Source organism: Condylura cristata, unplaced genomic scaffold (assembly GCF_000260355.1).
Source record: "Condylura cristata isolate star-nosed mole 26May11 unplaced genomic scaffold, ConCri1.0 scaffold00014, whole genome shotgun sequence".
Lineage (NCBI taxonomy): Eukaryota > Metazoa > Chordata > Mammalia > Eulipotyphla > Talpidae > Condylura > Condylura cristata.
The window spans coordinates 51,484,155-51,494,936 of NW_004567115.1; the positions used below are offsets into that span (position 1 = coordinate 51,484,155).

Here is a 10,782-nt window from a genome sequence, read left to right on the forward strand (position 1 = left end):
TGTTGGCCCTTTTTTTAAGAGAGTCTTTAAAGTGGTGATTAAAGAGCAGTGGGCTGCAGGCAGATGGACGGAGCTGGGGACAATGAAAGGTGTTGGGGACCCCGATGGACATAATGCACTGATCTTGCACTTGAAGACAGCTAAGGCTGGCGCTCATGTCTGATGGGGGACAGGCTATAGTCCCTCCACAAGAGGAATCCTCAAAGGGGAGCTGGGGAGGGGTGGAGCAGGAAAAGGGATAAGACTCTGGCTGGGGCTCCGGCCGCCCCTGGGGGTGGGTGGTGGCTTGGGGAGTGCTGGCTGATCCAAGCTCGCTCAGGCCAGCATGACTCAGGCTCAGCCCAGTCCCACCCAGGGTCAGATGATAGATGGGCCGGAGGGAGGCCGGTGGCCAGCTCAGCGTTCACAGTGGAGTTTCAGAACCTGGCCCGGCCCGGGGCTGGAATCTTCGCTCCCTTCCCCTCCATCTTCTTGGCCATCACATGCAATGAGGGGAGGTCTGTGGTGGGGCCTGTCCTCTGGGCAGCAGGGTCTGCTAGCTGGCCTCTCTGCCCTTGGGGGCAGCGCCTGCGCCTTCGAACTGGCCGTTGCTGGGGGCTGGGGTGTGTACTGTTCCTGAGTCCCTCTCCAAGGAAGAAAAACAAACAGCTGGGCACAGGCGGCTCCCCCGAGTGGGCCACTTTCCCAGACCGAGAGGGAAAAAAGTATTCCAGCCCCAAACGCCCAGTGAAATCGGAAGCAGCGTGCCTCAGGAGGGGAGGGGATCTCTCCTCCATACGCCTGGCTTTATTAAAACCTCCGTCGGCAGGAGTCCACCCGTTTTACATCACAAGGTGCCAGGACAGCCCCTTTCACAGATGTGCTTGCGTCATCCACGCTGCAGAAGCTGACGTCATGGATCACGTGATTGCAAACCCCACGCCCCGCCGTGGGGTCGGCAGGAGCCGGACAGAGACTGGCCAGGAGCCTCTTTAAGGAAAATCAAATGGTACAAAGTTGCCTTACACAGGATGAGTAAGACCTGGAAATCTGACCTGGTTTGATGACCCTGGTTAAGCACTACACTGTGTGCTTGACATTGGCCGAGAGCAATGTTGTCACCACCCGCAACCAGAATCTTCCTGTGTGCGGGTGTCACAGCTTTATGAAACGATGGTGGCGGTCGCGTCGCAGTGTGAGCGTGTATAACAGCCTCCCCCGGGATACCTTGAAACACACGATTTTCATTTGGTTGACTCTCCCTCGATAGAGTGGGGAGGAGGTAAGCTGTTGGCAGAGAGATGAAGCGCGAAGGAGAGGCAGAGGCGTTTAGGGGGCACGTGAAGCGTGTAGAAGTTATAACGTAAACGTGGCAGAGCAGAGCCCAGAGAGGCATAGAAAGCGGGTGTCTGGGCTTGGGGGCACACTGGGCCCGTAGGGAGGGCACCCGGAAGACAGGACTTCTCAGGGGTGTCAGAAGTGTGGGCGCGCCAGGTCCCGGGCGCAAGTCCCCGTCCGCCCCAGGGGCTCGGGCAGCGCAGAGCAGCACACCTGCCTGGCCGCGGCCTCCCGGCCAGCACGCGGCCTCCGGGCCAGCACGCGGCCAGGCTTACTGCTGCCAGCCCCGGCTTGGCTTGTCATCTGGCCTCCCCCTCTCGCGTGGCCGCAGGCCCCCGCCCAGCTTCCCACCTGAGACAGGACTGTCCTCCGGTCACTCCGGACGGCTCTGCTGCCTCCGCCGAACCTGGGCAACCGGCCTTGGAGGCGCCGGCCCGCGGGGGTGCCGGCGGCAAGAGGGCACTCAGACCCCACGGGGCCGTGGCTTTTTGAAAGGTGGGTGCTGGAGACGGCGGCGAGCCTCCCGGCGCGCTCCGCGGCCTGTCCTGCTCCCCAGGCTGCCGCCCCCTCTGCTTGCACAGCGCCCCCAGCAGCCTGCCCCCCCCCGAGCATCAGGCACAAGCATCTCCCGGCCTGCCCACAGCCGCCGCTGTCTGTTTCTGGGCGTTGATTTACCGTCATTTTCGTTAAGCAGCCCCCGGCTGGACCCAGGTTTTTTCCAGTTCTCAGTGGTCACGAATGCCGTTGCTAAGCGCGTTGCACACAGCCCGCTCCCCTGCCCTGTAATCATTTCCTTGAGGCCCGCGGGGAGGTTTCGGGGCCACAGGGGATAAGCTGCCTTTACAGGTCCTGAACGGACGTGCGCCCCGGGTCCCCGCGCCACGGGAGCCCGCCGCCGCGCGAACGCGCAGGACACAGGGCTGGCTGGACTCGGCGCAGATGAGGTGGGGGACAGGCGAGAAAAGGTGGGGTCCCTTGGCTTGGGTCACGACGCCCGGGAAGATGCGAGTGTTGTCGAGGGGGCGAGGACGAGGGGAGACCCGTGTTTGGGAGGGAAAATCAAGAATTCTGTTTAGGTGCTAAAGCTTCCAGCTTTCGCTCAGCCGCCCGTGGGGGCTGCCGGCCCGGGCAGGGGGCGTGCCGGTCTGGAACTCGGGCAGAAGTCGGGGGGCCGAAAGTGAGGGGGAGGGAGGTCCGGACCTCCAGTCGTAGGGTGAGGGAGGCTCAGCCCCGACCTGGTTACCCCTGACGGAGAGGCGAGGCGGGAGGCTGGCCCCGGAGCCCGCTGGTCGCTCCCCTGCGTTACAGCGAGAGTTCGCCAAGCGCTTGGTAGGAGCAGCCTGGGGTGCCGGCGTGGCGCCGGGGAGCCCCCCGCGGGGTGCCTGGCCAGGCACGCTGGGTGCTGCCGCGTCCCTGCATTCCTGGCTAGTGACCCCGATCACCCACATTTTAATAGGGTGCTAACTGGGACTCAGGCTTAAGTAACCCCCAAGGAGCACCCCTTAGGGAGCAAATGGGCACGTGGCTCCGTGCGCGCCTGCCCCCCCCACCCCGGGGGTTTCCTTGGCACGTCCCCCTCTGGTCGCAGGACGCTGACCTCCCCTCCTCGTCTCCGAGTCCAGTGCAGCGCCGGTGTGTGGTGGGCGCCCAGCGAGTGTATGTTGTTTGAGATTTGACACAAGAAGGTTCCAGGACACGGGTGGGGCCAGCCAGGCACGAAGCCGAAGGGACCGTTGCAGAAATTCCGAGAGCTTCTAACGTCGCTCCAGAGGGGCGGAGCGCAAGTGCTTGTTACTTGCTGGGCTTCAGCCCAGTCCAAATGCAAAGCCATCGGTCAGTGACAAAGTCTGCCTGACAGTTCCGGCACACGGCAGAGGACAGTGCCGGACAGCGGCGGGGGCCTGGGCCGTGCGGCGGCGGCTCGAGGCTGCGGGGCCGCGGGCCGTAACCCCGGCTAGCCATCCTTCTGCGTGAGTGAGAAACGTCCGCTTCCCGGCGAGCTCTGGGGCTGCGTTCAGAGCGGCTCCGAAGTTTCTTCTCATCTCGGTTCCTGGGACGGAAATCTAAGCCTCGGCAGGTCTCCTGCCGTTTCTGGGGAGGCTGGGCACCGTGGCCCTGTCGGCAGGACTCACGCCGGGGGGCACTCAGGGACGCTGGTCGCGCTCGGCCAGTGCCGGGGCGCTTCCGGCCGGCTGCTTGGTTGAAGTTCATTGACCCCTCGCCAAGCACGCTTTGAAGTGGGGGCTCCCGCTCTCTCGACAGGACCCCGGCCCAGGTGCCTTGATAACTGCCCGAGATCACACAGTCAGAGGCAGTGACGGGACCTGGGCCCGGGACTGATCCCAGCACCTCTGCTCTTCCTGCCGGGTGGCAGGTACCGCCTGGCCACCACACGGGGCAGGAGAGCCCGCGGCACACCCCTGGCCGTGGGCCAGGCCCCGTCCAGCACCACCCCTCCGAGCTCAGCTCCTGCCCCATGGACGGTGAGCGCGTCCCCATTCCGTCGGTCGTACGGAGTGGGTGACGGCGCACCCGAACTGTGTCTGAAATCCATGAAGCACAATTCAGAGGTACAAGCTGAAAATGGGCGTGGGGTGGGCCCCGGCTCAGGCTATGGGCTCTGTTACAGCCACCGCCTCTGCTGCTGTGCGTGCAGACGGCCACAGGCGACGTGTGAACAGCCAAGCACGGTGCGTGTTAGGCCTGAGTGGCAGAAGCAGCAGCGGCCATTCCGGCCTCTGTGGGGGCAGGGTGGGGGGACTCCAGCAGGATGCGGTCGGCCGGCCCCGCCAGTCCTCGCTAATCACTGTAGTCATTTGTCGCAGACCCAGGGAGGCCATTTCCACACAGAGGGCTCACAGCCTCCACTCTCATCGCGGTGTGCTTGAAAGCGTCCGTCCAAGTCAAAGGTAGGGCAGGGCCTCACCTGGAGAAGTCAGGGGTCAAAATTCTCGTCTTTCCCCTCCTCCTCCCGGGACCCGGGGGGTGGCTGGCCTCTGGCAAAGGCCCGCAGGGCCCAGCGGGGCCGGTGAGAGCATGGAGCTTTCGCAGGAGGCCGGCGGTGTCCTGGAGCAGCCCTGCCTCTCGGCGGGCACGTGTGGCTGGCGTGTGGCCATGTCCTCCAGAGGCCTGTCCACGTGGTGGCAGGCTCTGGAGGGGCTGGGCGGGGGTACTGGCGTGGACAGGACTGATGACAGGGCCTGAAAGCGAGCACTGAATGATAGATGTCTGAATCCAGATTCCAGCCCATCCGCCAGGCGGTGCTTGGCAGAAAGCAGCGTGATGACATTTAGTCGGGATCGCTAACAAGATCTGCATCGAAGTTAGGGCAGCAGCCGCGCCGGCCGGACCCAGCTGGACTGGCACGGGATGGCGGGGCCTCGGCAGGCCACGTGGCCTTTGGGAGAGAAGGGGCTGGGTGTGGTGGGGAAGGGGTGCCTGGCCAGGGCTGCGTCGTATTTCAGCGCGGTGTGCGTGTGCACGGGCGTCGCCTTAGGAAGGCTGCAGATTCGGGCCACGTCAGCGTGCAGAGCCTGGCACGCCCCACTCTGGCCAGACCCCGCCACCCAGACATCCACCTTGTCCTGATGCGTCTGGTTTAGGCCGAACAGTAACTGGGCACCTACCACGTGAAGGGAGACACTGGGCCTATAGAGGCCAGCGAGATGCGGCGGCTTGTGGAGAGCGCTTGCCTTCGGACTAGAAGGGAAGCAGGCACCTACGGGCACCTCCAGTGTAACGTGGCACGTGTGGGCAAGACAGAGGGCTCTCCAGCCAGGCCCACCCGCCGCCGTGGACAGAGCAGGGATAACAGCCTGGTGTTTGGCTCACTGAAGGACAGCCACGAGGATGAGGGGAGAGCTTGGTTTACAGTTGTTCCAGCGAGAGGGACTGGACAGCGTGGGGGGCAGTCAAGGGAGTTTAGGCAGAAGTTTCTGCCCCTTGTTCTTCAGTAGCAGCGCAATACGTCGTCTGTCTGGGAAGTCAGGAGGGAAGTTCTGGCCAAGGCGACAAGGAGGCCTCTTCTAGGACTCAGCTCCCCAGTGCCAGGGGAGAGCCCTGGTCACTCTGTCCACTAAGGACTCACGGGCCGGGACCACCCGTGGATCCAAAGAGATCCCATCGCGAGAGCCCAGGACCCTTCCAGTGGATGGGGGAGGGCGGGGGGCACAGCCTTCCCGCCACACTGACCAGGGCCCCTCCCTCTGGTTGTAGATGAAACCACTGGGCACTCGGACACCAGGCAGGGGTCTGTGCCTCTGCTCCTTTGACAGAAACATCCCCCGATTGTTGCCCCGACGTGACAATAAGCATGCCTAACATTTACTGCTGCTTACGGAGCAGAGTTTTCATGTACTGCTTGATCCGACCCTCACAACCACCCTGTGGCGTAGGTGCTGTTACTGTTCCATTTCGTAAGTGACGAAACTTGAGGATCTGAGAGGTTCAGTTATTTGTCCCAAGAGTATTGAGCCATTCAGGACACAGCCTGGATTTGAGCCCAGAAAGTTCAAAGTCCCCACATCCTGAAAAAAATGTAGCTATTCTCCTAGAATGTCTGCAAGGCACGGAGGCTTGTTTTTAGACCGTGACTTGTACCCCATCCATCCATTGTGGTTCGTGACCACTGTTCAAAAAATGAATAGAACAGAATCAAAAATGTTTGTGCCTTTACCACCCATCTACACTTATTTCCGTTATAAACTGGTTGCGATATAAAATATATTTTTGTTTTAATAATATAATAGTTTATTTTTACACCATTTTGTGCCTTTTCCCATCTCAGTTGCAGCCTCTGTAGGCGTCCCATCACCACATCACCAGTGTGCCATCGCCACAGTCCTGTGCATTTCCCTCCTCCCACTGTTTTTGATCCCACTCCCCTCTCCAGCCCCGTAAAATGTCTCTGGTATATAGTTGTTTATTATTATTATTATTATTTCTCCCCTGGTCCTTTATACTCCTGCTAGGAGTGAAACCATCTGGTATTTTTCCTTTTCTTTCTGGCTTATTTCACAATAAGCCAGCTCCATCCATTTTGCTGCAAAAGGTATGTGTTTACTTATTTATTTTTTGGTTGCTGAGTAATATTCCATTGTGTATCTGTACCACATCTTTAATCCAGTCATCTACTTTTGGGCATTTGGACTGTTTCCATGTCTTTCCAATTGTAAATAAAGCAGCAGTAAACATGGGGGTGCAGGTATCCTTTTGAATCAGTGTTTTTCTGTCCTTTGGGCAGATACCTAGGAGTGGGATTGCTGGGTCCTATCGAAGCTCCATGTTTAGCAGTTTGAGGAACCTCCATGCAGTTTTCCACAGTGGTTGTACTCGTTTGCATTCCCGCCAGCAGTGCAGGAGGGTTCCTGCTTCTCCACATCCTCGCCAACATTTGTTGTTGCTGGTTGTTTGAAGATGTGCCATTCTCACTGGGGTGTGGTGGTTTTAATTTGCATCTCCCTTATTTCAAGTGATGTTGAACATTGTAAAATATATTTCTTAATGTAGGTCAAGGTCCAAAAGTTGAGAACCACTGATTCTACCCACCCACTCATGTTACGGATGGGTACATTAAGGTTCAGACAGCGAGTGACTTACCCCAAGAAGACAGCATGTGAACAAGGAGCCAGCACGATAACAGTTAGTCTGGCTCCGTTCACATGACCGACTTAACTAACAAGAAAGCCAAGTGAAAGCAGGAGTAATAATACTAATAGTGGGAGGACTACGACCATGGCAACAATAGTAATGCCAGCTACTTCTCCCACGCATACTGCGTGCCAGACACATCTCCAAGTGCATGGCTGATATTGACTTCTTTAACGTTCACAACAACACACAGAGCTGGGTACAGCTATTTCCTCTATTTTCAGATGAGGAGACGCAGGTACAGAGAGGTGAAGTAACTTGCCCCACCTCACATAGCTGATAACAGAAGGGCGACTCCAGACCACACAGACTCATGGTGACAAGAGGCAAGACCCACCTGCGTAATGCCCCTGAATGCATGTACATATGTACCAAAGCATAGAGTATGTTTGTGCCAGCAAAATGGATAGCTGGAGATATGTCGTTTCCCTCAACATGTTTCATTATAATGTTGACGAGAAAAAAACAACCTTGAATGAAATGTGACTCGAGAGCCTGCTCTTATTGCTGTTTCCCTTAACATCGTGACTTCCCAGAACTAGTGACGACTTACAGGAGGACTCACTGTGCTCTGTGGCGTGTGCATCACCGTTCACTAACCCTGTTCCTACTTTTGCCAGCCACATGCCTGGGTGGGGGTTCCACAAACCTCTTGTCCACAAATAAGATCCCTTTCCAGGCCGCTTGTCTCGATCACTCGTTCACCCACCCATATTCCCAGATGCCACCAAATGTGCAGCATTGAGGAAGGGGCAGATTTTAAGACAGAACCGTAGATAACACCCTCTGTTGTTCCAAAAACAAGGCTGTCTACAGGGTGCATAAACAGCACCCAGCTAAGAGTAGAGGAGAACAAGATAAAGGAGAACAAGTTAGAGGCACCAAATGGAGCTGGAATGAGAGTAGCTGAGAAGTTCGCCCAGGCTGTGCCCTGGGGACACGGCTGTCTCAGATGTCCCCTCCGTTGTCTTCAAATACACACATCTTACTGCGGCTGACAGCAGACTCTCAGTTTGCATTAATTACCTCCTTCAAATGATTTTAGTTACTTTCAGATTCAGTTTCTTAAGATTTAAAAAAAAAAAAAAACTGGCCCTCCCTGGTGGCGCAGCGGGTTAAAGCACTACACTAAGAAGTTTAAGCCATTTCCACATGAGTTCGATCCCCACCTGCCCTGGAGGTGACCCACAGGGTGCGGCAGACCTCTCCTGACTGCCCACTGCTCCCCTCAGCAGTGTACTTCGTCCATCTGCCTGTTCTGCTCCCCACTCTGTCTCTGGGGAAGCCTCTCGCTGCCCCTGAGCCTCTGGCCTGTACCCCAGCTCTGTATGCAGAAATAAATAAATCTTAAAAAAAAACCTAGTTCTTCAAGAAAAGCATATCTCATGTTAAGATTAAAACAAAAAATATGATGACACATGGGTGCCATCACCCGTTACAGGAAGCCCATGGGGATTACAACTGAGCTGGAAAAAGGCACAAAATGATGTAAAATAAACTATTATATTATTAAAAAAAAAAAAGAAGAAGAAAAGAATTTCTCGAGGCGCCCCTTCAGCTGACATTGTATGAAGGATGGACAACGTTCTCCACAGCACCCTCGGATAAGCCCAGGGTAGCATTTCACGGTGCTGTTTCCGACAGAGCGCCCGTCCCAAGAAATGCCAAGGGTCAAGCCCTCAGTTCCAGGACGAAGTGGCACGTGTGACTTGCAGGAGAGTCTCAGCCTGCAGCTCTCTGGTTGCAGAGTCAGGGGCAGAGCTGCTTGGAGCGAGTGATCAGAAAATGGTCCTGGGTCCGTCACTCGGTGTCAGCTCTCCCTGGCCGAGGTGTCCAGACTCCTTAGTCGTTCCTGCCAGGACCAGCTAGGGAAGGGTGGCCACATCTGCATCAGCTGGGAAAACGTGTTCCAGCCTCCCTTCTCAAACGTCCAGGATGTCTCAGTAATTCCCACTCACCCCGTGTCTGGAGCACGCGTGGCTCATGCTGGACAGCACCGCTTCTGAGAATGTCCTCCTCGGTATGCCACAGAGACCTGACTGCCCCTCCAATCCCTGCCCTCTAGCCACACGCACATCTGGCCTTTCCCACATGGCAGCCCTCAGACACCAGGCAAGAGGGCCCACTCCCTTCTCTGAGAAGCAGCGACCCTCCACCCCAGGCCTCCAGAGGCCTGGCCCAAGGTCACTGCCAGTCTAAACCCCTCCCAGCACCTTAGATCCAACTCAGGCCAGTTTTCCTGCTGGGCTGAAACTCTTGCCAGACATTCTGGAAATTTGCTATGGTTCTGGCTGGCTACCAAACCCACAAAACCTAGATCCCAATCTCTCCTCACTGAGTGGCCTGAGAACATGTTCAGGCCGCCCCCTGACTGGACATGCCTGGGCCAGATTGCAAGCGTCTCTGGGGGCTCTTGGCTGCCCCGGCCAGTGGAGGGTGGACTAGACATCATCCCTAGTCATGCCCCTTCCCTGATAGTGGACACCGAGCAGCAGGTGGCCTTGATTACCCCATCCCATCATAGGACCCCAGTGACCATTCTCACTTGACAGAAAGTGAGGCAAGACCAGGGAGGTCCTGGACTTTTGGTCCTGGACTTCTGCCCCAGCTTTTCTAGCCAAGGGCCATTTTAAGGCCAGCTCCTGCCTGAGAGCTGACGCAGGACCCAGCCTCCGTCCGCCAGGCCAGCCCTGCCCCCGGCAGCCGCGTTCCCACCACTCCCTTCTCCATACAGCACATGCCCTTCTGCCGCCGGTCTCTTGTGTGGGCAGACAGTGCCTGCCACAGCCCTCCTGCAGCCTCTCTTCAAACGGACGGTCTCTGTGCCCCCACTGTGTCCCCAGACTGGGGCTCTTGAGGGAAGACCCTATTTAGCTGTGTCTCCAGTCCTTGCATGGAACGGGACAAAGCAGGAAGGGACAGTCCTCACCGATGCCCTTCACGGATTCTTGGAAGGTATAACTAGGCAAACAGCGTAGGACAGACGCTGGTCCTTGATAATGTCATTTCATCAGCATCTGCTGGGGCTGTTTGTTCTCGTCAACATTATAACAAAAAAGATGTGGGGAGGGTGGACATCACTCGAGGACCTCCCTTCCTTGGGCAAGATGGTGGGGTTGAAGTCAGCCGCTCTCCGGGCCTACTACATCAAACCTCACCTGTCTCCACAAGAAAGGTGCTGACTGAGCAGCGGTCTTTCTGGGTGGGAGTCAGGAGCCCCCAGCCAGACGCGTGACACTCTGTCCCCCAGCTTCACCCTCCCCATCACATGTGGGGCACAAGCTGGTCTTCTCAGTGGAGGGGTTTTGTCCCCTCCAGGAGTTCACAGCTTTGCTCCCCCCCGCCTGGAGAAGGTGCGCAGCGCCCAGCCCACCTTCCGCCGTCCCATGGCAGCAATGAAGAGGAGCCGACGGGGCAAGCCCACCTCACTCCCAGTGTGGCCAAAGGGCAGCAGGCCCTGACGCCCTCCTCACCAGAGTGCCTCCTGCAGAACAGCGCAGAACCCCAGGGTGACGTGTGGGGGGCACCCAGCGAGCAGCAGCCTACTTCTGTCCCCACCTCAGAGAATCCCCCAGCTCCCATAGCTCCTGCTGCCTCCTCAGAATGAGCGACGCTGCTAGTGCCCTAGAACAAGCCATCTTCCATGACCAGCCGGCTCCCATGGCCAGCCATCCTCCATGACCAGCCAGCTTCCACGACCAGCCAGCTTCCATGGCCAGCCATCCTCCATGACCAGCCGGCTTCCATGACCAGCCGGCTTCCATGACCAGCCATCCTCCATGACCAGCCATCATCCATGACCAGCCAGCTCCCATG

General features: G+C 57.7%; 1 protein-coding gene across 1 annotated transcript in view; it reads right to left on the reverse strand.

Moving 5' to 3' along the window:
- The window catches only part of SCARA5 (scavenger receptor class A, member 5), a 49,198-nt gene that overhangs the window by 26,325 nt on the left and 12,091 nt on the right, over positions 1-10,782 (reverse strand). The window lies entirely within an intron of this gene.